The 21,719-nt window shown below is 45.0% G+C and overlaps 1 long non-coding RNA gene across 1 annotated transcript in view; it reads right to left on the bottom strand.

The window, feature by feature from the left end:
- Positions 1-3,244: 3,244 nt before the first annotated feature.
- Positions 3,245-21,719, bottom strand: part of LOC123380866 — a 39,894-nt gene continuing 21,419 nt past the window's right edge. Inside the window, exons 2-4 of the long non-coding RNA XR_006587210.1 lie at positions 13,567-13,666; positions 12,666-12,704; positions 3,245-3,647 (exon numbers count right to left, since the gene is read on the bottom strand). This is a non-coding gene — a long non-coding RNA (uncharacterized LOC123380866). The remainder of the gene's footprint in view (positions 3,648-12,665; positions 12,705-13,566; positions 13,667-21,719) is intronic.

Here is a 21,719-nt window from a genome sequence, read left to right as displayed (position 1 = left end):
TTTCTAGGGTTTTTTTCTCATCCCCTCCAAACTCCCTGCTCGCCCGCATCCCCAAGGCAGCCCTGGCTGCTCCTCCCTACTGTCCTGGCTTTTCTACCCACTTCGCCCAGACCCCTCCCTTTGCCGACCCTCCCTCTGCTCACAGCATTTCCTTCCTCCCTCTTCCCTCTGTGTTCTCACCCATCCCAAAGCATTGAACCGCCCCCCGCCACGTAGACTCTTGAATCTTCTCCTTCAGCCCGCACATCCTCCCGAAGTGTCTTTCTGTAACTCGTGGGATGTGTCCACCAGGACTTGTCCGACACCGCGGAGTCGGCAGGTCAGAGGCCGAGTTCATGCTCCCCACAAAAACAGCTCCTGCCCCTTTCCTTCTTTCTCTTGGGGCATCACCCCTTCTCCAAGCAAATGGGCTTGAAATCCAACAACCCGGTCGCCCACGATTCCCACATCCAGTGGTTTCCAGGCAACGTGCATTTCTTTCTCTCATAGCTTTCCCCTCTCTCTTTTCCCACCGCACCATTCCAGACTCTTCTATGGCTTGCCTACACCTCCAGATAGACCCCTAATTGATCCCCATCTTTTTTCCTCCAAAATACTAAAGTAGAATTGGACCTTAGAAAACATCTCCTTATGTCTATGGGTGAGGGGGAGAACTGAAGCCTGGCCTCAGCATGAGTACCAGGTTACCCTCAGCAAGTTGTTCAAAGGTGGAGTCTGACGTCTCTCGCCTATTGCTTATATAAACTGAACGCTGTAATTGAGCTCTCCTACGTAAAATCCCCATTATATCGGTCTTCGCTGAACATAGTCATCCTTTTCTGTCCCCATGCTTTGCTTCTTTTGCTTCCTTTTGGGTGAAATAATTCCTTCCTGGCATCCCTGTCCCCTTTCTTTATCCCAGTCGAGGATCACCTCAGGTACGGCCCTTCCTGGAAGAGGAAGCCTATTCTGATCCTCTGCTACTCTCAGCTGTTGTCTCCTTCTTCAGAACTCCTACAACATTTTTCTAGACTCTCTTTGGAAACAAGCACAGAATTCCCTTTTTTACCATATTTGTCCCACTTGAAATCATACGCTGCCTTGCTCATTTTTTATCATTTACAGAGCCTATCGTTACATCCTGCACAAGAAACAGTTAAACCGAATAGCATTGTATGGCTCCCCGTTATTTTAAAACACAGAAGCTGGTGATGGGGTCCCCAGTGCCATTTTGCTCTCTCTCAGATTTTCTACTCTTGCCCCAGGAATGATCCAGGTTGCTGAAAGGAAGAAAGAGTAAAATAACTGTAAAATGAAAAGAAGTAACTGTGTTTCATGGTAGGAGTGATGGCAAAGCTGAGCACTCCAAGAAAGCTGAAACTGGGGAAGCCCCTGTCACCCCTGCTCCTGGAACAGGAGCTAATGGGCACCCACTTCCGCTGTCCTACTGCTCACACAAGAACAAAAACCAAACGTAAGTCATGTTTTGGAGAACGTGTCATGAAGGCACCCAAACCAAAGTCATGTCATGGGGACTAAGTTGTGGGCTCAATTTCAACACTTCATAGTTTCCTTTTCATAGACCTAAACATTCACCAGAATTGAGATCATTCTGAAGGACCGTGGGGTCTTAGCCCACAAACAACGGTGTAATCAATGCTTTCTACTCTTGGGGCAGGGTGGTACTGAGCAAACACAGAAGAAGCAGAAATCAGCCTCCCTTAGAAACAACCTCATAGCCAGGAATCATAGGAATTTTCTCAGGCTAATTTATAGACATCATCTCAGCTTGGTTTGCATTGCTATTAAACTCTCTCACGGAACCGAAGAAAGGACTTTTTTAATGGGCATTTTGATATTCATTTAAAAGCTTAAAAGTATTTTTTTTGTATTTTCAAAATACTACTTGCAAATAGTTTGAGTAGGAAAAAAAAAAGATCCGGTGTACAAATTACTCTCAAATAAACTTGTAAAATGCAAATATGGCTAAAAATATGAAATATTCTTTCTCCATGCAAGCTCCAGGCATACTTTCCCCTTGGCAAGGTGCTAGGAACAGAAAGTAATGAAATGAGCTGAATAAAACGAGGAGAGTAAAAAGAGATCAAATGGTCCTTTTAGCGTCAAACGGTCTCCCTTTGAAAACGTTTCCCACTCGGCAAACGCACACGTGTCTTTCGAAGCCGTTTCCAGTACAGACGTTCCGGTCTCCTGCCTGCCAGCTCTGGGTCCAGCAGCCCACTGTGGACAGCGCTTGGCATCTGCAAGTAAGGGACAGCATGACATTCATTTACTTCCAGGTCAAAGGTGAAACACATTTGTCATTAAAGTCCTCAGCTCACCCGTAGAACAGTCTTTTTTTCTTTTTTTTTCCAATGGGACATCAAATATTTTAATGTGGTCGGAGACATGAACAAGAGAACAGATGTTGATGTCTGGTGATGTCAGCACCAAAATAATTTTTTCCCCCTAAACTTTGTTCTTCCTTCTTTTGCATAATCAGTTTCTGAACATATTCAAAAGCCGCGGAGGACAACGTAGAAACTAATAATTCACTGTGGGCCAGTGTCAAAGAGCAGGTCCAACGGCAAGACACAACTATGTTGTAAATAAGTTTTCCCTTCCTTTTTCTCTTTATTTATTTTTTTTGGAGGCTCATTCACATTTTTTTTAACGGCCCCAAATATTACCTGTACTTCTTTTTTAGAAAGTAGTACTTTTTTCTCCTCCAAAAACAAAACAAAACAAGAGCACCTCTGGGGCTGTGTCGTTGAAGTTTTGAGCTCTTCCCCTGTCCCTAGAATCTACCACGGTGACTGTGCAGGCTTCCGTCTGACCCTGACCAAAGAAGGTCAACTTCCTGGTCTAGAAAGTTCCTCAGCTTTCATAGGGCTTTGTTAAAAAAGGCTGCAGTCCACCAACAAGTCTACATAGCTACTTCATGACCGCTGGGTTTTTGCATTATAGTAACTGTACTGGGTAGGGGAAATGTCACGTGCTCTAAGGGACCAATGTGGCCGCAACCATTTTAAAAATTGGCCAAAACAACTTGCTTTTGTTTCAAAATCTAAACGCCAATAGGACAATTTCTAACACAATCTCTGTTATCAGTTTAGGACACACGTTTCATATAGAAAACAAAACAGACATCAGACCATGAACTGACCTTCATGCTTTCCCAGGTTTCTGGTCGGTTTCCATTGTCATCCTATGGGATGACACTTAGTCGTGAGTCTTTTAATAGATTATCAGACAGCATGAGCGATTGGAAAAACTGGAATATTTATTAGCGCTTTTTTACCTTTAAAGTAGATACCATTTTATTGAGATGTAATTCACATACTATAAGATTCACCATTTTAAAGTGCATACTCAGTGGTTTTTAACATATTCTCAAGGTTGTGAAACCAGAACACTTTCATCAGCCCAAAAAGAAACCCTGTACTCATTAGCAGTCATTCCCCTTCCCGCATCGTCAGTCCTGGCAACCGTGATCCATTTTCTGTATCTACAGAAGTTGCCTGTTCTGGATCTCTCCTCCAAGTAGAATCATACAATATATAGTCTTTGTGTCGGCTCTTCTTCACTTATCACACTGTCTTCAAGGTTCATCCATGTTGCAGCACGTGTCAGAATTCCATCCCTTCTTCTAGCTGAATAATATCCCACTGTATGGAGAGACCACATTTTGTTATCCGTGTGTCAGTTGATGGGCACTTGAATTGTTTCCACATTGGGCTGTTACGAGTGACAATGCTGCTATGAACATTCGTGTCCATGTTTTTATGCAAACATGTGTTTTAAATCCTCTTGGGAATAGACATTTTATTAACCCATCAATCGTCCCGGTTCCTCAATTTATACTTACAGACAGGTATTAGGGTGATCTCAGCATGGTCTACAAGGCCACGCATGAGCTACTGGCCCCTACACACAGCTGTGACCATACCTTTTACCATAATTCCCTTTCTCTTTATTTCCAGCTGTTCTCATATCCCACTATAAATCTCTTCCTCTACACCTGACCACCACCACCATAATGTTCCCCTCCCACAAAATTTTTTAAGTGAGTAATTGAAGAGGTCTTTTCTCAATGCAACTAGCTAGTCTCTCATTCTCTCTCCCAAGTTCTCCACCACCTTACCTGCAGGGGCTAAATAATCTTATAGCTCTGAATATCTACACGTTATGCTTGATCTTCACTCAAAGTAAGCCGTAATTCTTGACACTGTGCCACTCATCTTCCATGGGGAGAACTTTTTTCACTGAGTTCATCACCCACTTCTCCCTTATCCACAAAGTCCAGTCTGACCCATGGATAACCCACTACCACGCCTCTGCACCCTCCACGCGCTCACCTGGAAATCCCTGCAGAATCTGTTTACCAGGTAGTCCGGATTTCCCAGCCCTATTCTGACCAACTGTAGGGACAATGGATTGACACGCAGGAGAACACATCCATCCAACCACAGACGATCTCACTCCAAAGACATAATGAGATCTCGCCCCTCACCGTGCAACCGTGTTCATCTACTGGAATGTAGGGACAGAGAGGTCTTTTTGTCTTGATCACTACTGAGTGTCCAGGACCTAGAACGGTGCCTACACACAGTAGTCTCTCAATACATATTCTGGTGAATAATGTAATGGGTACGGGAGAAAGGAGAAGTCTTCTCTTTCCAGAAGCATTGATGCATTTTGCTTCTGCTCCTTTCTGTGCAATGTGTGAGCCTCTATGCTAACTTCACTATAAATTTTGGGCTCATAAACCCTTCAACAAAAACACTTCCTCTCCCTTTTCTTTCCTTTTTGGATATGTCATGTGTTTTATGGCACTAACAAGTAGCTGAGAGCCTAAAACCATAATTAGAAGCCTACTCTTGGTTTTCTACTGAAAACAGCAACTCGATGCTCAAAACACCTTTGTCCAATTTTTAATTAGTTCTGGACTCGCTGATTCCAAACAGCCGGTGGTTAGGTCTCCATAAGTGTCCTCAAACCCCATAATTTAGACTAGTCCCCAATATACAGCTAAGTTGCGGCCTTTGGCAAAACCATTGGACTCACGGTGTTCGCCCATTCCCTCCTGGCCCCCATTCCCTCCTGCCCCAGCGTGAGCACTGGCTGCCACTCTTGCTCCAGAGAAGCTTGTCTTTATCTCTTCCAAAGACAAGCTATCTGACTCTAAGCTTTTCATTTCCCCTCTCCGGAACTCGGTTCCTCTGTGTAAGAACAGGGCTTTAGTCTAGATCAGCGGTCTGAAGACAACCACCCAGGGCAAAATCCAGCCCATCGCCTGTTTTTGTAATTAAAGTTTTACTGGGAAACTGCCATGCCCACTCATTTACATATTGTCGCTGGCTGTCTTAATACTCCCGTGACAGACCTGCATAATTGCAAAGCCTAAGATATTTACTACCTGGTCTTTTATAGAAAACTTTGACCCCAGTCTAGATCATCCAGCCCGACATTCTGTAATCTGAGCGCTCAGACAGATTTTTATTTTCTATTTCCTAGTTAATGTCAGAACTTACCTGATGGGCTCTCAGGAAAGCAACTGGAAAATCTTCCAGTCTCCAAACCAAAGTAATATTTTTCTTATTTAGACCGAGTCCCTGTACCCCTCTCCACTAGACCATTAATTTTAACAATGTTTACAGAAAAACCAATATTTGCAAGGGTTGTTATGAAAATCCAGGGGTCGTAGGCAGTAATGAAATTGGTGATGGGATGTCCTGCTACAGAAGGATGCAAAGCAAGTGGAAAATGAGGTGTTCCCCAAAAGAAGGAGAATAGAGGCTAGCTCAGTTTCTGGGGAGGCCACAGACTCCCGGGCACCCCAAGCACTAGGAGACTAAAAGGGAAACCTGACTGAAATAAATGGGCTTTTTAGGGGCGCCTGGGTGGCTCAGTTGGCTAAGCTTCCGACTTCGGTTCAGGTCATGATCTCACGGTTTGGGAGTTCGAGCCCCGCGCACTGGGCTCTGTGCCGACAGCTCGGAGCCTGGAGCCAGCTTCGGATTCTGTGTCTCCGCCTCTCTCTGCCCCTCCCAGCCTCATGCTCTGTCTCTCTGTCTCAAAAATAAATAAACATTAAAAATTTTTTTTTAAATAAATAAGATAAAATAAAATAAAAGGGCTTTTTAAATAGAAAAGTAAGACACTGAGAAAGAGGAATGGGCACATCTGAGAGGTGGACCTAACATGTAGGGCTTGGAGAGATAGGTGGGAGGAGAAGTGTCACTTTGTCACTGTCAAGGGAGGAGGTAAGGGCTGGGGGAGCAGGGTCCCATGTACTGGGCCAACCCGGTGCCACCTAAAGGGCTCCGGGCCCCAGAGCCGGCAGCTGCCAAAGCAGATATTGGCCCTGCACACTTCAAACAAGGTTTGTGTGCCTGTTGAAACTTTAGAAAATTTATTTAAGCTACAGGGTACTCGTTTTTAAACCACAGACTCTTCTTTGAAATGTGGAACGGTCGTTCAACACTTCTGAACACCTACTATGTGCCAGTGAGGGGATCAAGAGGTTTGGGGTTTTGTTCTGTTTTGCTTTATTTTGTTTCAATTGGAATACAGTTGACACCCAATGTGGCATTCGTTTCAGGGGTACGACACAGTGATTCGACAGCTATTACCATCTGTCACCCTACAATGCTATTACGGTGCTTGGCTATATTCCTTATGCTAAACAAGGTATTGAAAGAACCCTGATCACTCACAGCAATCTGAAACGGAGATGCTGGGTTGGATCACTAGTTTTCTAGCCCGTAAGTAAAGGTCTCTTGCTGGGCTCTCCTCCCTGATGAGGCCAAGGTGTATGGTAGGGCAAAGAGAAGGGCGTCCACCCTCATGGGGGTTTGGCCCCCAGACTTCTCCATAAGGACGCATCCTGCGCACGCACACACGGTGGTCCTGTGCCTGGATGTTTACACACCCCTGCACAGGAGCTACTCCTGGTGGAGGGTCAGAGGATGGGACAGAGAAGAAATAAAAAGAGAGGGCGGGAAGGAGAATGTGGGATCATGGGTGCAGCCTCTGAACATCGGGACCTCCTCTTTACGTTGGCTAGGAAAGGGTGCATTTCAGGAAGCAAGAGGCACCCCAGAGACGACAGGTCACCTGTCTCCCTGCTCTCCCGCCCTCACCTCTACCCGAGACTCACAGCTGTGGGACAAGGCAATGGAACAAGGGATTTGGGACATTCAAGGCAGGTTGATAGCTACCAAATTAATTTCAGCGACGATTAAACCCAGTGTCATCAAGAGAAAAAAAAAGAAGGGATACGCACATTCACTACGTCCGTTCAAGTTTCCGGGGGCTTTTAATATGTTAAGTGTAAGTAAATGTAATACTTGGCCCGAGTATTTTTATCATAAAGAAGGTAAGAAATTTCTATCGTGTAAATTATAAACATGTTGATAAGAATTGCGAAATATTTGATAACATGCCATATCTGTTAAGTATATGTATTTCTTGGCTTAATTGGGACAATTATATTTTGAATAAATTGCTGTACGCATTGAAAATAAATCATTCTTTTGTATGAAAAGAAAGTGGTCAATGGCATAAAGCATGTTAAGCGAGGTAAGTGAAGGTGCAGAAAAGTCCCCAAAACTTGCATCCAGTACCGAACTGTGACTTGTTCCTAGAACACCTCCAGTAGCCTCTCTGCACTCCAGGAGGGAACCAGGAAACGACCATCTGTGTCAGAGAGGAGCTTACTGTTTTCTGCACGGTGGGGAGCGGTGGGTGGAGCCTGGGACTTGGGGCCCCTCCAGCTGAGATTCAAATCCCAGTTTTCTAATTTACTAGCCAGGTGCCTTTGGTCAAGTTGCTTAATCTCACTGAGCCTCAGTTGGTTCAACAGTAAGATGGTGTAATAATGCTATTATACTTGCTTCTTTTATTAAAAAGAAAGTTTGCTTATTTATTTTGAGAGAGAGAGAGCATGAGTGGGAGAGAGGGAGAGAGAGAGAGAGAGAGAGAATCCCAAACAGGCTCCACTCTCAGTGCGGAGCCCGACGTGGGACTCAATCCCATGACCGCAAGATCGTGACCTGAGCCAGGGTCAAGCATCAGACGCTTAACCAGCTGAGCCACCCAGATGCCCCTATACTTGCTTCTTACGGTTACTCCGAGCATAGAGTGAAATAATCCAAAGTGCTGGCCAGGACTGGTATCCCTCAGCGTTGGCCCCTATCCTACGTCTGTACTGTAACAGGAATAAAATGGGAAGTAATGAGCCCCTGGCACAGGGTAAGCGTCCAAGAACAGTGGCTCCTGCAAGGAATGGGTGGTTCTACATACAGAGGCACGGCGGGAGAAGGATCTGAAGACGCCCTCCAGCCCCTGGCAGGATGCCCCCTCCCGGTCCACACAGGCAGGTATTCGGGAAGAACGTCCCGGGACGGTGCCCACAACTAACAACTAGAGTGTGGACCAAGAGGGGCTGCACCCCAGCGTCCCAGTCCGTCCTGCTTCGGTGTGCAGGAGAGAGAAGACCGTGCGGTTCAACACCCCGCCCTCTGCACGCGCCCTGAAGAGCACACAGCTCCGTGGAAACTACCGCGGACACAGAACTCTAACTGCCCACAGGAGCGGCCGCCTGGAGTGGCTGTCTGCACAGCTTGCGTTCTACGACTCCCTCCAAGCGAGGTCCGAACAACAACAGATGGGTCTTGTAGCCCCGATTCCCCTCCCCCGCCCAACAGGAACTCTCGCTACCACCCTAATTAGAAAAGTGTTTCCTCAATGTGGTCAGTGGGTATTTCACATTTTGTTGTCCCGCAGCGAGATCATCGAACAAACGGGGCGGGAGGGGGGCAGGCGTTCACGAGACAGCAGAGCCCTAAGCTTTCAAATCCTGTCGGGCTCACACGGCCAGAAGTGGGCACAGCTGTAAGAGGGGCTCCCACACCCCGTTTGTCGTGGCCGACGCCAATGTCATTTCTCAGAGCCCTATCAACAGACACGCCGTATCTCCAGCTTCCTGGGCTTCCCAGGCGCGTTATCTGTCAGAGGCCTGAGCCCTGTCATTTATCTGAGAACATGACAGCGGGAGAGGGGCCAGGTTGGCAGGATCTGTGTCTGGTATTTGATGTAGGGGCTGAGCACCTGCTCCTGGAGGATGCACTTTAAGTGCACACGTCCCTCCTTCCACACTCTCTAACTGACGTTGGAATGTGCGGAAAGACAGTCAATAACCACAAAAAAGCGTTGGGTTTCCATGAAACAGGCTCTTCCAGCCTCTCGAGCTATTTCTATAGAAATATAATGTGCCACGGGGTATAAATAGAATTCACGGCTGCCAGGAATTTTGTTTTCTCCTCTTTGTCCTTCTATAGGAGCTAAAGATATTCACAGCAGCAGAAGAAAAATGAGTGAAGACTCATTTAAGACACCTTTGAAAGGCCCGCTGGGGCTATTTTTACTTTTTCTCATTCCATTGAAACAAAAGGTTCTAAAAATGGAGTCGGCAGGGCTACGTTCTGCTGCAACCATTTGGTAAGCTCCTTGAGAGCAGGACCCGTGCCTTCTAGCTCGTTGGGTCCACCACAGACAGAGTGACAGGGACAGAAAACAGTGTCAGGAAACAGGACCGAGCGGAGGAAGCAGTAACGGCCCGCGGCCAGCCGAGGAGCCAAAGGCCGACGTGGGCGGGGGTGACGGGTCGCTCACACGCGGCGTGTCCCCGTGCAAGTTCCGGCTGCACGACTCACGTTCGTCACGTGGGATGGGATTGCGAGCGGCCTCTGAGGTTAGCAAACGGAAGGGAAGGTGGAGGTCTGTCCTCCGAAGCGAAGTTTTTAGCAGAGTCTCCGAAGTACTCTTGGGGCCAGGGTTTCCCTTCTGCGCGGAATCAAGGCCAAAGTCTGGTGCAGTCTGTGGCTTGCACACTTGCCCGTGCGATATTGAGACCCGCGCACCGTGTCAGGGGCTTTCTGAGTGCCGGAGCGCCTCACCCCACTGCATCCGGAGAACAACCCTTGGGGGGAGTATAATGCTCACCGCCCACTTTACAGAGAGGCAGACAAGCCGAAAGATCAAGATCAGAACAGCCTGCGCCAGCGTCCCACGCAGGGGACAGCTGCCCCTAAACAGCAGCCTCAACACCGGCTAGAAATAAACCCTGTGGCAGGCGGCTGAGATGGGGGTTTGTTTATTCCTGCAGAGGAAGCTGGCCTCCCCTGACATGTTTATTCTCCCTCTGGTGAGAGTCAAGCTCCTGTTGGCTTTTCCCCTGCAGGACCATCCTCGCTGATAAGTAGAAAATGGAACCGGCTGGATCCTCACGAACCCGGGCCACGCTGGCTGCTCCACGGTAGGCCACGTGAGCCCGAGCCGGGGGACTGCTCTTCAGGACCGGGGCCCTCCCGGCCGCTCCCCAAGGCGGCCGCACTTTGCTATTCCCACCACGCGGCCATCGCCCCCACCCGCACCCCGCTCCCCCCGGGCCCCGCCTGCAGAACCCGCGGCACATAATTCTGCCCCTTCGACGGCCGCAAAAGTCATTCAGGTTATGCAACTGTAAGGAGAGTGCCGTCGAGATGGACAGCGCTGTTTTCATTGTTAAAAATGAGATGTAGTTATAAAGTAAGTAAACTCTCTTGCGTGATTCATAACCTGGCACTGGAGGCGTTTATAAAAACGTTTTGAGTAAGAACAGTCTTCTCATCCCAAATGCCCAGCGTCTCCTAAGTGTAGCTAATAATAAGTGAAAAAGTAATCCTTTTTCTCTGTGTTTTCCTTATAAATGAAATTGTTTAAATGGCAGAACGTAAATATCAAAGGGTACAAGTATCCTTGTTGTGTTTAAACGGAATGTATCTATATGGTAATGTTCACAAAAATTATTTTTTGGAGGTACACGCTGGAACTTAACTTCATTAATTCGTTCGCTCTGGCCTTCGAGCCCTTAAAGACGTGATTGATATGAAATAAAAACGTGGAAAACCAATCAATCAATCAATCAAACGAAACTATGATTGCCTTCACGTGGGCAATGAGGTGTGGTTGAAATCACATTGACTAAAGTACTTTGTGCGGCCTCAGGAAATTACAATCTAGGGGGGCAAACCAGACACGATCCCACAGAACACACATGATGAAGTTGGTCAGAGGACGATGAAGTGTTATAGAAAACAGAAGGCGTGAGGTCATTTTCAGAGTTTCAGGATGGCAAATGCAACTTCTATGGAGGAGTGTTCCTTTATCTGGGCCCTAGAGGATGAGTAGTGTCTCAACAGAAGAATCGAGTCGAGGAGAAAGGGCCCTCTGGGGAAGGGTACGGTGTGGACAGAGCTCTGGAGGCCTGAAGGGCCTAGAGCAGAGCAGTTGGCGAGAGATCCAGGCTGGAAGAGTGACCGGGGCCCCTCACAAAACTCTAAGAGGGTGCATGTTAGGATGATTGGACTTTACTCACTGGGCAGTTGGGAGATTTCTGGATCAAAGGAATTCCAAGGTCAAAGGTAAGTGAAGGGCGATTGGGCAGGCAGTAGTACATGGGCTGGAGAGAGGGGAGGCCAGGAATCACAGAGACTGGCCAGGAAAACACTGCTGTGATCCAGGTGACAGTCACTAATGGGGGGGAGGTACTCCAGGGACACCATCAATGAGAGATGTAAGTGACAGGTGAGCCTGGAGTTGCCAAGTGACATTGCGAGATGAGAAGGAGTGGCCTTCAAGGGCAATGAAGGGAAATCAAGACTTCTGCTTCGTCTGCTCTGTCTCTGAGATCACCGAAGCCGCTGCAGCAGGCAGCCTGGCACAGCACAGGGGGAGTGGAGGTGAGGCAGGAGAGTTTTCGGAGAGGAAGTGAAGTCACGGAGGAAGAGGACGGGCAGGGCGGAGAGGAGAAGGGAATCACGTGGACCGCTGAGAGCCAGGCCCATTCTACTGGGGCCCTGCCCGGACCTTGGACGGAACCAGCCCACGTGAACCAGCCTCTCTTCCAGTCCAAGCGCCCTCGCCAGACCCTGGCCAGCTGTGAGGACACCTGCGGGTGTTTGCTGTTTCTCTCCAGTCCTCGTCCTCTCTCCGGCAAGAAGCCGGCTAGCTGCTTACAACGTGACAGAGGAAAGGGCTCAGTTTGCCCCTCTGAGTTCCCGCATCCCAGCCAGCCCATTTGTACTAACAGCTTGAATATACCAGAGGAAAGCCATAAAATTACATGAAACCAATGATCAGCATGAAACCCCACGGTCATTTCCCCCACTCAGTTTAACTTTTCATAAACCTTAGAAATTGCCCCTTAAAGCCAGAGCTCCTGGTATTTCTAACCAATGTCAAATATTCTTATTAGCAATGATCATGTTTGTGGGAAAATATTCTCTATAGAGACGGCTTTCTGAAATGTGCTTGGAATTATAATGTAGCCACACTTGAGTATGATTTTTTTAGTTTGTTTTTGAGAGAGAGAGAGAGAGAGAGAGAGAGAGAGAGAACAGAGCATGAGCAGGGGAGGAGCAGAGAGAGAGGGAGACACAGAATCCGAAGCAGGCTCCAGGCTCCGAGCTGTCAGCACAGAGCCCGATGCGGGGCTCGAACCCGCAAACTGCAAGATCATGACCTGAGCCAAAGTCAGACGCTTAACTGACTGAGCCCCCCAGGCGCCCTGAGTATGATTTTTTAATGTGTCTCTTCTTTAAAAACGCAAAGCAACATGTTTTCTTTAACAATGTACATACCTGCCCTCCCTACCATGACTGGATGGCCAGGGATGGGGTCTGGAAAGGAGACAAAAAAAAGAGAAACTGTAAAAACATGCTCTTAGCCATGTGTAGGTAGAGTTGGCCATTGCTAAGAAACCATGACTCAGGACTCCCAAAGAGGGTGACATCGCAAAAGGCCTCTGTGCGTCACAGCAGGTGCAGCCAGGAACTCGGGGTCCCGGGTCCCTACTCTGCCCCATTCTGGCCTGGGAGACTGAGCAGAGGGCTTCCTCTGCTTCCGTTTTCTAACCGCTACCCTGACTTGACCTCAGAATAAAATCTCCATCTCTCGATCTCCTAAGTAGGGATCTCGATTCAGCATCCTGGCAGCACCTTCAATTTGCCACTTTGTTTGGGCATTTCTGACCGTGGTTTGTCCCTGACTCCAACTACCCCAGTACCGGCTGTTGGGAAAGAAACAGCCCAAGGTGCCCCCCTCCTAACACCTACAGCACATTCCCTCAGTTCTCCCGGCAGAGTCTTCCTTCCATGGTTAAAGTCCAAAGGAAAGAGAATCTAGAAGTGGGGAAGAAAACAAGCAACTTTTCCTCTTTCCTGGGGAAAAAAATTACTTTTCTCACATAACAGTGGAGAAGGAAACCTCCCACCCTGTCTGGGGAACTGCATCAGGCATCAGGGAATGGCTATTTCTGGACAACCAGGCACGACTCTGCACAGACAAGGCAGAACTAAGCAAGGTGGTCATAAAGCATTTAGATGAAGAAGACATAACTGAAGGAATGAGCTGAGGCTCTGTCATCCACTCCCCTCCAATACCTTGTGAAGGGACAATAGAACTTATTAGCGGAAGGACCCCCAAGGGACAACGCTAAGTCCCAGCACAGAGGAACAGAAGATTGGGCACCGTTTCACAAACCTGAGTCCTGGTGGAAAGTTCTGACAGAGCTGCATAAACAAGGGAGTTGAGGCTCAAGGTGACAGCCGGCTTCCATTCCAGTTCAAAGACCAGAGCAGCCCTGATGAGATGAAATAAAACCAAATTCATTTTCCTAAAACGAAGCTGAGGCCACAGCCTCGAGATAGGAGGGATATTCTCACTGAAAAGTTTGAGTGCGTGTCTCTAGTTACTTGCTGGGGCAACGAGAACAAAAGTAGCAAGTGGTTTTGTTGATCATCGCGATCCATTCATCCCGTCTAGAAAATATAAAAGGAGCCAGATTTCAGGCCGAGCAAACAGAGGTAGAGTCTGCCCCTGACCACCCCACCCCCCAACTTCAAATGTAAAGTCATGCTTGATACTAAAACAAGAAATTAAGAAATCCTGTTGGACTACTAAAACGAGATCCTACAAGCCAAATGTACGAAACAAATTGTATCCAGGAAGCATTTTTGAAAACGGTTAACTGTTATTCCAGTAGCAACCAACTCTGTTCACATAATCCTAATTATCTATGTTCTTAAAGCAGCAAGAGTCCAGTCTGCTTCTAAGATACTCTGACATTTAGACTTCTCCCTAATGTCTATTTTATTTTTTTCTTACAAATAATAAAGGTTTTTATTTTTTTGACCATTTCTTTTTTTTTATTTTTTTAATATGAAATTTATTGTCAAATTGGTTTCCATACAACACCCAGTGCTCATCCCAACAGGTGCCCTCCTCAATGCCCATCACCCACCCTCCCCGCCCTCCCACCCCACATCTGAAAAAACAAATAATCCAGCGAAGAAATGGGCAGAAGACATGAATAGACACGTTTCCAAAGAAGACATCCAGATGGCCAACAGGCACATGAAACAATGCTCAACGTCACTCCTCATCAGGGAAATACCAATCAAAACCACACTGAGATACCACCTCACGCTGATCAGAGTGGCTAAACTAAAATGAACAACACAGGAGACTACAGATGCTGGCGAGGATGTGAGGAAACGGGAACCCTCTTGCACTGTTGGTGGGAGTGCGAACTGATGCAGCCACTCTGGAAGACAGTATGGAGGTTCCTCAAAAAATTAAAAATAGATCTACCCTATGACCCAGCAATAGCACTGCTAGGAATTGACCCAGGGGATACAGGAGTGCTGATGCATAGGGGCACTTGTACCCCAATGTTTATAGCAGCACTTTCAACAATAGCCAAAGTACGGAAAGAGCCTAAATGTCCATCAACTGATGAATGGATAAAGAAACTGTGGTTTATATACACAATGGAATAGACTTTTCCCAAATTTCAATGGAACTTTCTCTCCAATTAATTTTGTTTAACTTTAATAAGATTATATATCTAAAAGACATTTTATTATTCTGGCATCAAAATATACCCCTTTAAAGCTAAGGATCCTAAGGTCCAGGAAAATTAAATGACCTGCCCAAGGTCAAATAGCAAGTTGGTAGCAAAACCGGAACAAAAACTCAGGTCTCCTGATGAGCCAAAAGGCTTCTCTCCACATACTCTGCTTTCTTTGTCCTCTGTGAGAAAACCACACTCACATGGGGCACCTGGGTGGCTCAGTCGGTTAAGCAACTGACTTCGGCTCAGGTCATGATCTCAGGTTTGTGGGTTCGAGCCCCACATTGGGCTCTGTGCTGACAGCTCGGAGCCTGGAGCCTGCTTCGGATTCTGTGTCTCCCTCTCTCTCTGCCTCTCCCCTGATCACGCTCTCTCTCAAAAATAAATAAACATTAAAAAAAAAAAAAAAAGAAAGAAAATCACACTTGGTATCTAGAATATATAAATATCCCCCATGAGCCAATAAGGAGAAGTCAAAAGAGAAAATACAAATAGGCAAAAGATGTCAACAGGCGATGCACAGAAGAGGAAATGTAAACTGTCGAAAAGTGTATGAAAAGGGGCTCCACCTCAGTAGTAATCAGAAAAATGAAAAATGAAGCAAAACACAATTTCGCACTCAGAAGATAAGCAAATATCTAAAGTCTGGAAATACCAAATGAGGGCTAGAATGTGGAGAAGTGAAAACTTTGCACCCCATTTATAGGATGATGGGAGCACCAGTTGGTATAACCACATTTGACAACAATTTGGCAAAACCTACTAGAGCTAAAGGCAATGTTACCTAAGACCTCACGATTCCACTTCTAGGTGTGACCCCAAGGAAGTTCCAGACAGGTGCACAAGGAGACATGGGTAAGAGTGTTCTTTGCACTATTTTACTAAGGAAAATATTAGAAACAACTTAAGCATCGCTTGACACATTTGAAAATCAATTGGGAGCGGATAAATTCTGGCATGTTCTTACAATGGCATAATGAAGAACACTTAAAATGAATTAACTAGATCTACATGTATCTACATGGCTAGGTCCCAAAAACATAATGAGACACAAAAATAGAACAAAAATGTAAAAACTGTACAGTAGGATGCTATTTGTGTAAGTTTTTAAATACTCAAAATAATACCATATATATTATTTTAATTGTATACATACTTACATAGTGGAGACGCAAAGAAGAATGTGGTATTTGCTTTCTAGTGAAGGTATTGAAACACAGATGTAAATAATAGAGACCTACTTCTGGATAGTAATTATCTCTGTAGGAACAGGTGAGAAATTAGACTGGCAGAGGGATGAGCCAGGACTGGTGAGCATTCAACTGTATCTCTATTTTTATTTCCTTTGAAAAAGATATGGCCAAATGTTATGCTTCTGCATGTTCCTGCACCTCTTTGTATGTCTCAAATATTTTATAATCAAATTTCATTGAATACAGAAATTTTCATTGTTTTGACTAATAGAATATATATAAACCCAATATGCCATGCAGAATGTGAATCTAAACAAAATGTGGATGATTGTGGGGAAATCTGTCCTTACATGGTTCTCTGCCCATTTCCTGTTGGGATCAGCAAATCTGGATTAAATGTAAAGGGAAATCTTTAAGCAGATTTGCAGATTAACTTGATTAACTTTGTCTCTTAATAATTTTCTTTTCAGAAGACAATTTTCCTAGACTTTTAGTAGCTGTACTTAAAATTCCCTAGACTTTTATTAGTTGTTCCATACTGGTCTTTTGATCCTATTTCATAGATGATGATAGATCAGAAGATAGATAGATACCTAGATACATAGTAGATTGATTGATATATAGATGATAGAATGACAGATAACAGATAGATTAGATAGATAGATAGATAGATAGATAGATGATAGAATGAATCACCTATTCCATAAGGTTCTCTCTGATGTGTGGCTTTCTCTTCTAACAATTTATAAGATACTGGACTTCGGGGTTGGCTTGGCACATGAAAAACATTGGAGAATAAAGGTGAGGGGCTCAAGAACATTTCCATGACTTTCTATTGATCAACAGTTTTCCCTAAATTTGCCTTCATTGACGATTTCCTGTGAAAGCCACTCCCCCCCACCCCAGAATGCTGACTGCCATGCTACAATCAAGTGGACAGAGTGCCAACCCCTGAGGTTCTCTTTTCAACCCTTGAGACTTTGAGCCTCTACACTCAACTGTCTTCAACCAGGAACTGTCTGATTGGGATTACAATGGTTCACAAAATTCAGGTCGAATTTTCTGGTGCCTGGATTGGAAACGTCTTTGGAAGCTAACCATTCCATGAGCTATTGGGGAAACTTCCTGAATAAAGCTCACTTGTTTACAAGCAGGTACTGAACGCTGCTCCTCACAAGAGCCGACTGTCTAGTGCACAACCCCAGCACACGCCTGGGGCCCACCCAGCTCTTCAGATGCATTTGGGGCTCCCTCCCGTCTCCTCTCTCTGCTCCAGCTGTCTTTGTTTTCTCCCAGTTACACAGCGACATCTTGCTCTCTCCATCCCAGAGTCTCCAAACCACTACTGCGTTTCAGCCTTCTCCCACCCAGAGGGTTTCTTAGGTCTCAGAGGATAGTCTCTTCCTGGGCAATCTCCCCCAGTGAGGCCTGTGCAGGTCCCTCCAGCACCCTGTCCTCCCATCCCGACAGCTGCCGCAGTTGGAACTGTATGTTCCGTGTCTGCCTTTCCCACCGACGAGAACTCTGCTTTGTTCAGCCCACTAACCCCAGAGCCAATGTACCGCCCTACCGTGCCCGGCATTTAGCACACGCCCAATTAATATTTGCTGAATGAAATCATTTACACTATCACAAGGCAGGGTGCCTTAGGTGCAAATGAGCAATCTGAACAGATAGTGGAAATGGGAGAGAGATCATTTGTGCTGGGAAGCACTGGAAAGGTCTCAACGAACTCTGTCACCTGAGAGCTAAGCCCCCTTTGAAGGTAACTTGCTTTAGGAGGGGAAGATAGGGGGGACAGACTAAAAAGCTTCATCTCTGGGAGAGTAAATTAAATGTACAAGAGCTACAATATCCAGGGCAGGATTGGCAAAGTAAGATGAAGTCCCTTCCACAATTTCACTCAACTTCAGGGCACCAAAATACTCTAGAATATTAGGTTTAAAAAAAAAAAACAGGTCACAGTCCAACAGACGGTGAGACCAATGCCACCAAATAAACCAAAGATGTCGTCGCTGTCCAGAAACCACTATTTCTTGGTTTCCTCCAGCCATTGATTATTCAAAACCAGTACAGAAGGCCCAGGTTTGAATGTAGGCTGTGACAAATAATCTTAGTACTAAAAAACAAATCAAAACAAAACAAAAAACCCAAAAATGTGACAGTTACCCTTAAGAACCCAATGTATGCATTCTGAGGCACCTAGGTGGCTCAGTTGGTTAAGCATCCAACTCTGGCTCAGGTCATGATCTCACAGTTCATGAGTTCGAGCCCCGCAACAGGCTCTGTGCTGACCGCTCAGAGTCTGGAACCTGCTTCAGACTCTGGAACCTGCTTCAGACTCTCTGTCTCCCTCTCTTTCTGCCCCTCCTCCACTCACACTCTGTCAAAAATGAATTTTCTCTCAAAAATAAATAAACATGAAAAAATTTCTTAAAAAGAGCCTAACATTCATCTAAAAAATATTAAAACTCAAATATTTCAATGTTAAAAAAAAAAAAGATCACCCAGGAGTATCATTTTTGGCATATGATGCGACATGTACCATAATAAAGCATCAGAGCAGCTGTCAAGGGCCACGGGATTTCCATCCTGTCTTATCTCTTTTGCCACGATCTTTAGAGGACTGGTTCTCAGCGCACGTGAACGTGGATGAACACCGCGGTTTTGACTAGAAACTTTTCACAAGTTTCTAAACCCCACCTATCCAATCCCATTCTGGTTAGAGACACAAATCCTCTACCTTTCATCATGCAAGGGAAGACATCACTTATTGCCCAACAACCACAGACCAAATGGATGAATACACCGTGACTCTCAGAAGAGCACTTGGGAGAAATTTCCATCACTGAGCACAGATTGCAGCATCTTTCCTGCCAGATTCTAGCAACACACTCACCAGGCTCACCATCGGGCACCAGAAGGACAACTGGACCAGCTTCCTCTGAGGGTTAGGACATTTAAAAAGTTGTGTGAACTCAGGATACCATCTGTGCGCTAACAGTAATTGACTACATGATAATAGATTATTCTCGGAACTACGTATCCCTAAGTGGCGAAATGTACAGAGAGTTCTGTCCTTGGTTGAATTTTTGTTTATGTTTCTTATTTTACTTATTTTGCTGCTACTTATTTGGTTATTATTTGTTCTGATGTTGCTTATTTTATTGTCACCGCAAGACCGTATTTGGACTCCTTTCACGAACCAGCAAACTGATTACTTGCCTGTTGGGTTAGAAGCCAGCCTTCCTCAGGCCCTTCATGCTTTGTACCAACACTGGGGCTCACAGGATGGAAAAAAAAAATTTAAGTCCCTGGGTTTCTCTGAATTTTTTTTAAATTAAAAAAGAAGATTGGCCTTTGGGCTTTTAATTTATGCATCTTCAGTTTCCATCCCAGCTGTCAGCCTTGGAGAAGAGAGCAAGAGAATCTTGCAAATCTGATAAACTGTAAATTGATCCAGCCAAAGTTTTTTGTTTCTTTTTTTTTTTCCAATGCTGGACAGTACTGCTCAGTTCCTAACGGGGAAATGATAGTCGCTGTTGATCTTGGTTAAAACGACCTTACTCTCTCCAGCCTTGGTTTCCTCACTTGTAAAAGCAAGATAATGAGCTTTCCTAAAAGACTTCTGCAAGTACTTTAAAGAGGACACATTTAAAAGCACAATGCAGGACACACAGAAAACGCTCAGTACTTGACCCTTCATTCCCTTACCTCCAGATTCTCAAAAAGAGCCTTTACCTAGGAGTCAAGAAATTCTCAACAAATTTCACAACCTGAATACAAGTCAAGTGACTGTTTCATACATAGAATAGAGCCAAATTCATTTGGACCCCATGAATTCACGTGCTGTGATCATTTCATCAAGGACTTTCCTTAGGAAAAAAAAAAACTTGCTTCACAAATAATACCAACTACAATACCAAGAATATCAAATATAGGGTATTTTTAAATCCTGGCAATTTCTTCCAATATCTTTATGCAGTTCAGGAGCTCTGTTCATATATACTAATTGTAAATCTCTTATCAATCCATTAATGCAGGTAGTGATGAGTGAACAATGGGTTATTTGAAGAGCGCTAAAAATTCATTTCCATAACAAATCCTAAAATTGGAATTTTTAATAACTTGGTCTTATTTCTCTACAATTATTCCAAATAAAAGTTCACATTAGACAGCTCAGGCATCTATTGAAGGACAAAGAAACCAAGGGCGACTCTCACCTTAACACAATATTGCTGGTGTCCTGTCTTCAACAGCTGTGAGCTGATGCCTACGTGCCCCCACGTGCTGCACCTGAATGCAAAGTGGCCTGTCACCTTCCCCAATCCTTGACCTCCTTGTACAACCAGATTACTGTCTTAAACTGTTTATCCATGATGTGTTTCGCCATGCATTTTTCTCTTATGCAAAACCCTCTGAGACTTATGGGAAACTGAAATCATGTGTTTCTGGTTAGTTTATACTTTAAAGTACCAAAATGTTATTTTGTAGAGCTATTTCAATGTCCAAAGAGTTCTTCAAAGATGTTTTCCTTAGAAATAGAGGTCAACATTTTGCCCAGGAAAAACAATCCTCGACCCCAAGGACCAGGTCTGGCTTAAGATTTCAAGTCCTTAAATTTGCAGAAGACATTCAATTCAGCCAACTAGATGTCACATCCACCAGAAGAATCCCAAAAATCTGATCAATGCACCACGTGGGGAAGCCTGCCATTACCTTTGGGGTATGCCACAAAGAGTTCACATTCATTCCTTTGAGGAATACTGGGTTTGAAACAAAAGTCATTTCACTCTCAAGACCAATAATACAGAGCTTATTTTTCTGTTCAAACACATCTTTTGAGCATTGCTAGACAATGTATGAAAAGATGTACTTGAAGAGATGCCCATTCTGTTTTGAAATTTTAAACCTAACTACAAAATGTTTTTACTTAAGAGCATTCTGAGGCTCCCATCTAACTCAAAATTTGGGTATATTTTGAAACCAGGGAAAATCTGGAAACAAGTTATGTCCCTCAGAGCTCTCCAAAAGCATTCACTGTCCTTCCATGCCCCTTGCTCCCCATGTCCTCCCTGTTTCCTTCAACTCTGGTTGTCACTTATTCTCCCATCCTGGCCCACTTCCACCAACACAACTAACTCTCCCTGAGAGTCCAAAGGAAGGCATCACCGTCTTCATGAGACCATCCTGTACCAGGGAATCTAATAGTTGATGAACTTGGGTGCTTTCACTTTAATATACACGTTGTGGATATTGTGTATACCATTTAGATAACTTAATGACCTACCACACATTTAGAAATCACTTATTTCTAAATATAGATTCATTGTAGATACATAACTTGTGGTAAGTTATGAGATGCATCTTAGTATGTTATACAAGAATGGTCATCTCTTCTCACAAAAAATTGTTACTCAAAAATTACTACTCAAAATAAAATTAGTACTATTACATTTATTACCTACATATGTGAGCTATTATAAAATCATGTGACTTTTTTTTTCACTAAAGCATCAGAATTCGTAGAGTATCCATCACAGAAGCAACAGGTAGCAGCAAAGGCAGCCACAAAAATCAAAGTAAAG

Source organism: Felis catus, chromosome A1 (genome assembly GCF_018350175.1).
Source record: "Felis catus isolate Fca126 chromosome A1, F.catus_Fca126_mat1.0, whole genome shotgun sequence".
NCBI lineage: Eukaryota > Metazoa > Chordata > Mammalia > Carnivora > Felidae > Felis > Felis catus.
This window is presented reverse-complemented; position numbering and strand designations above follow the sequence as displayed.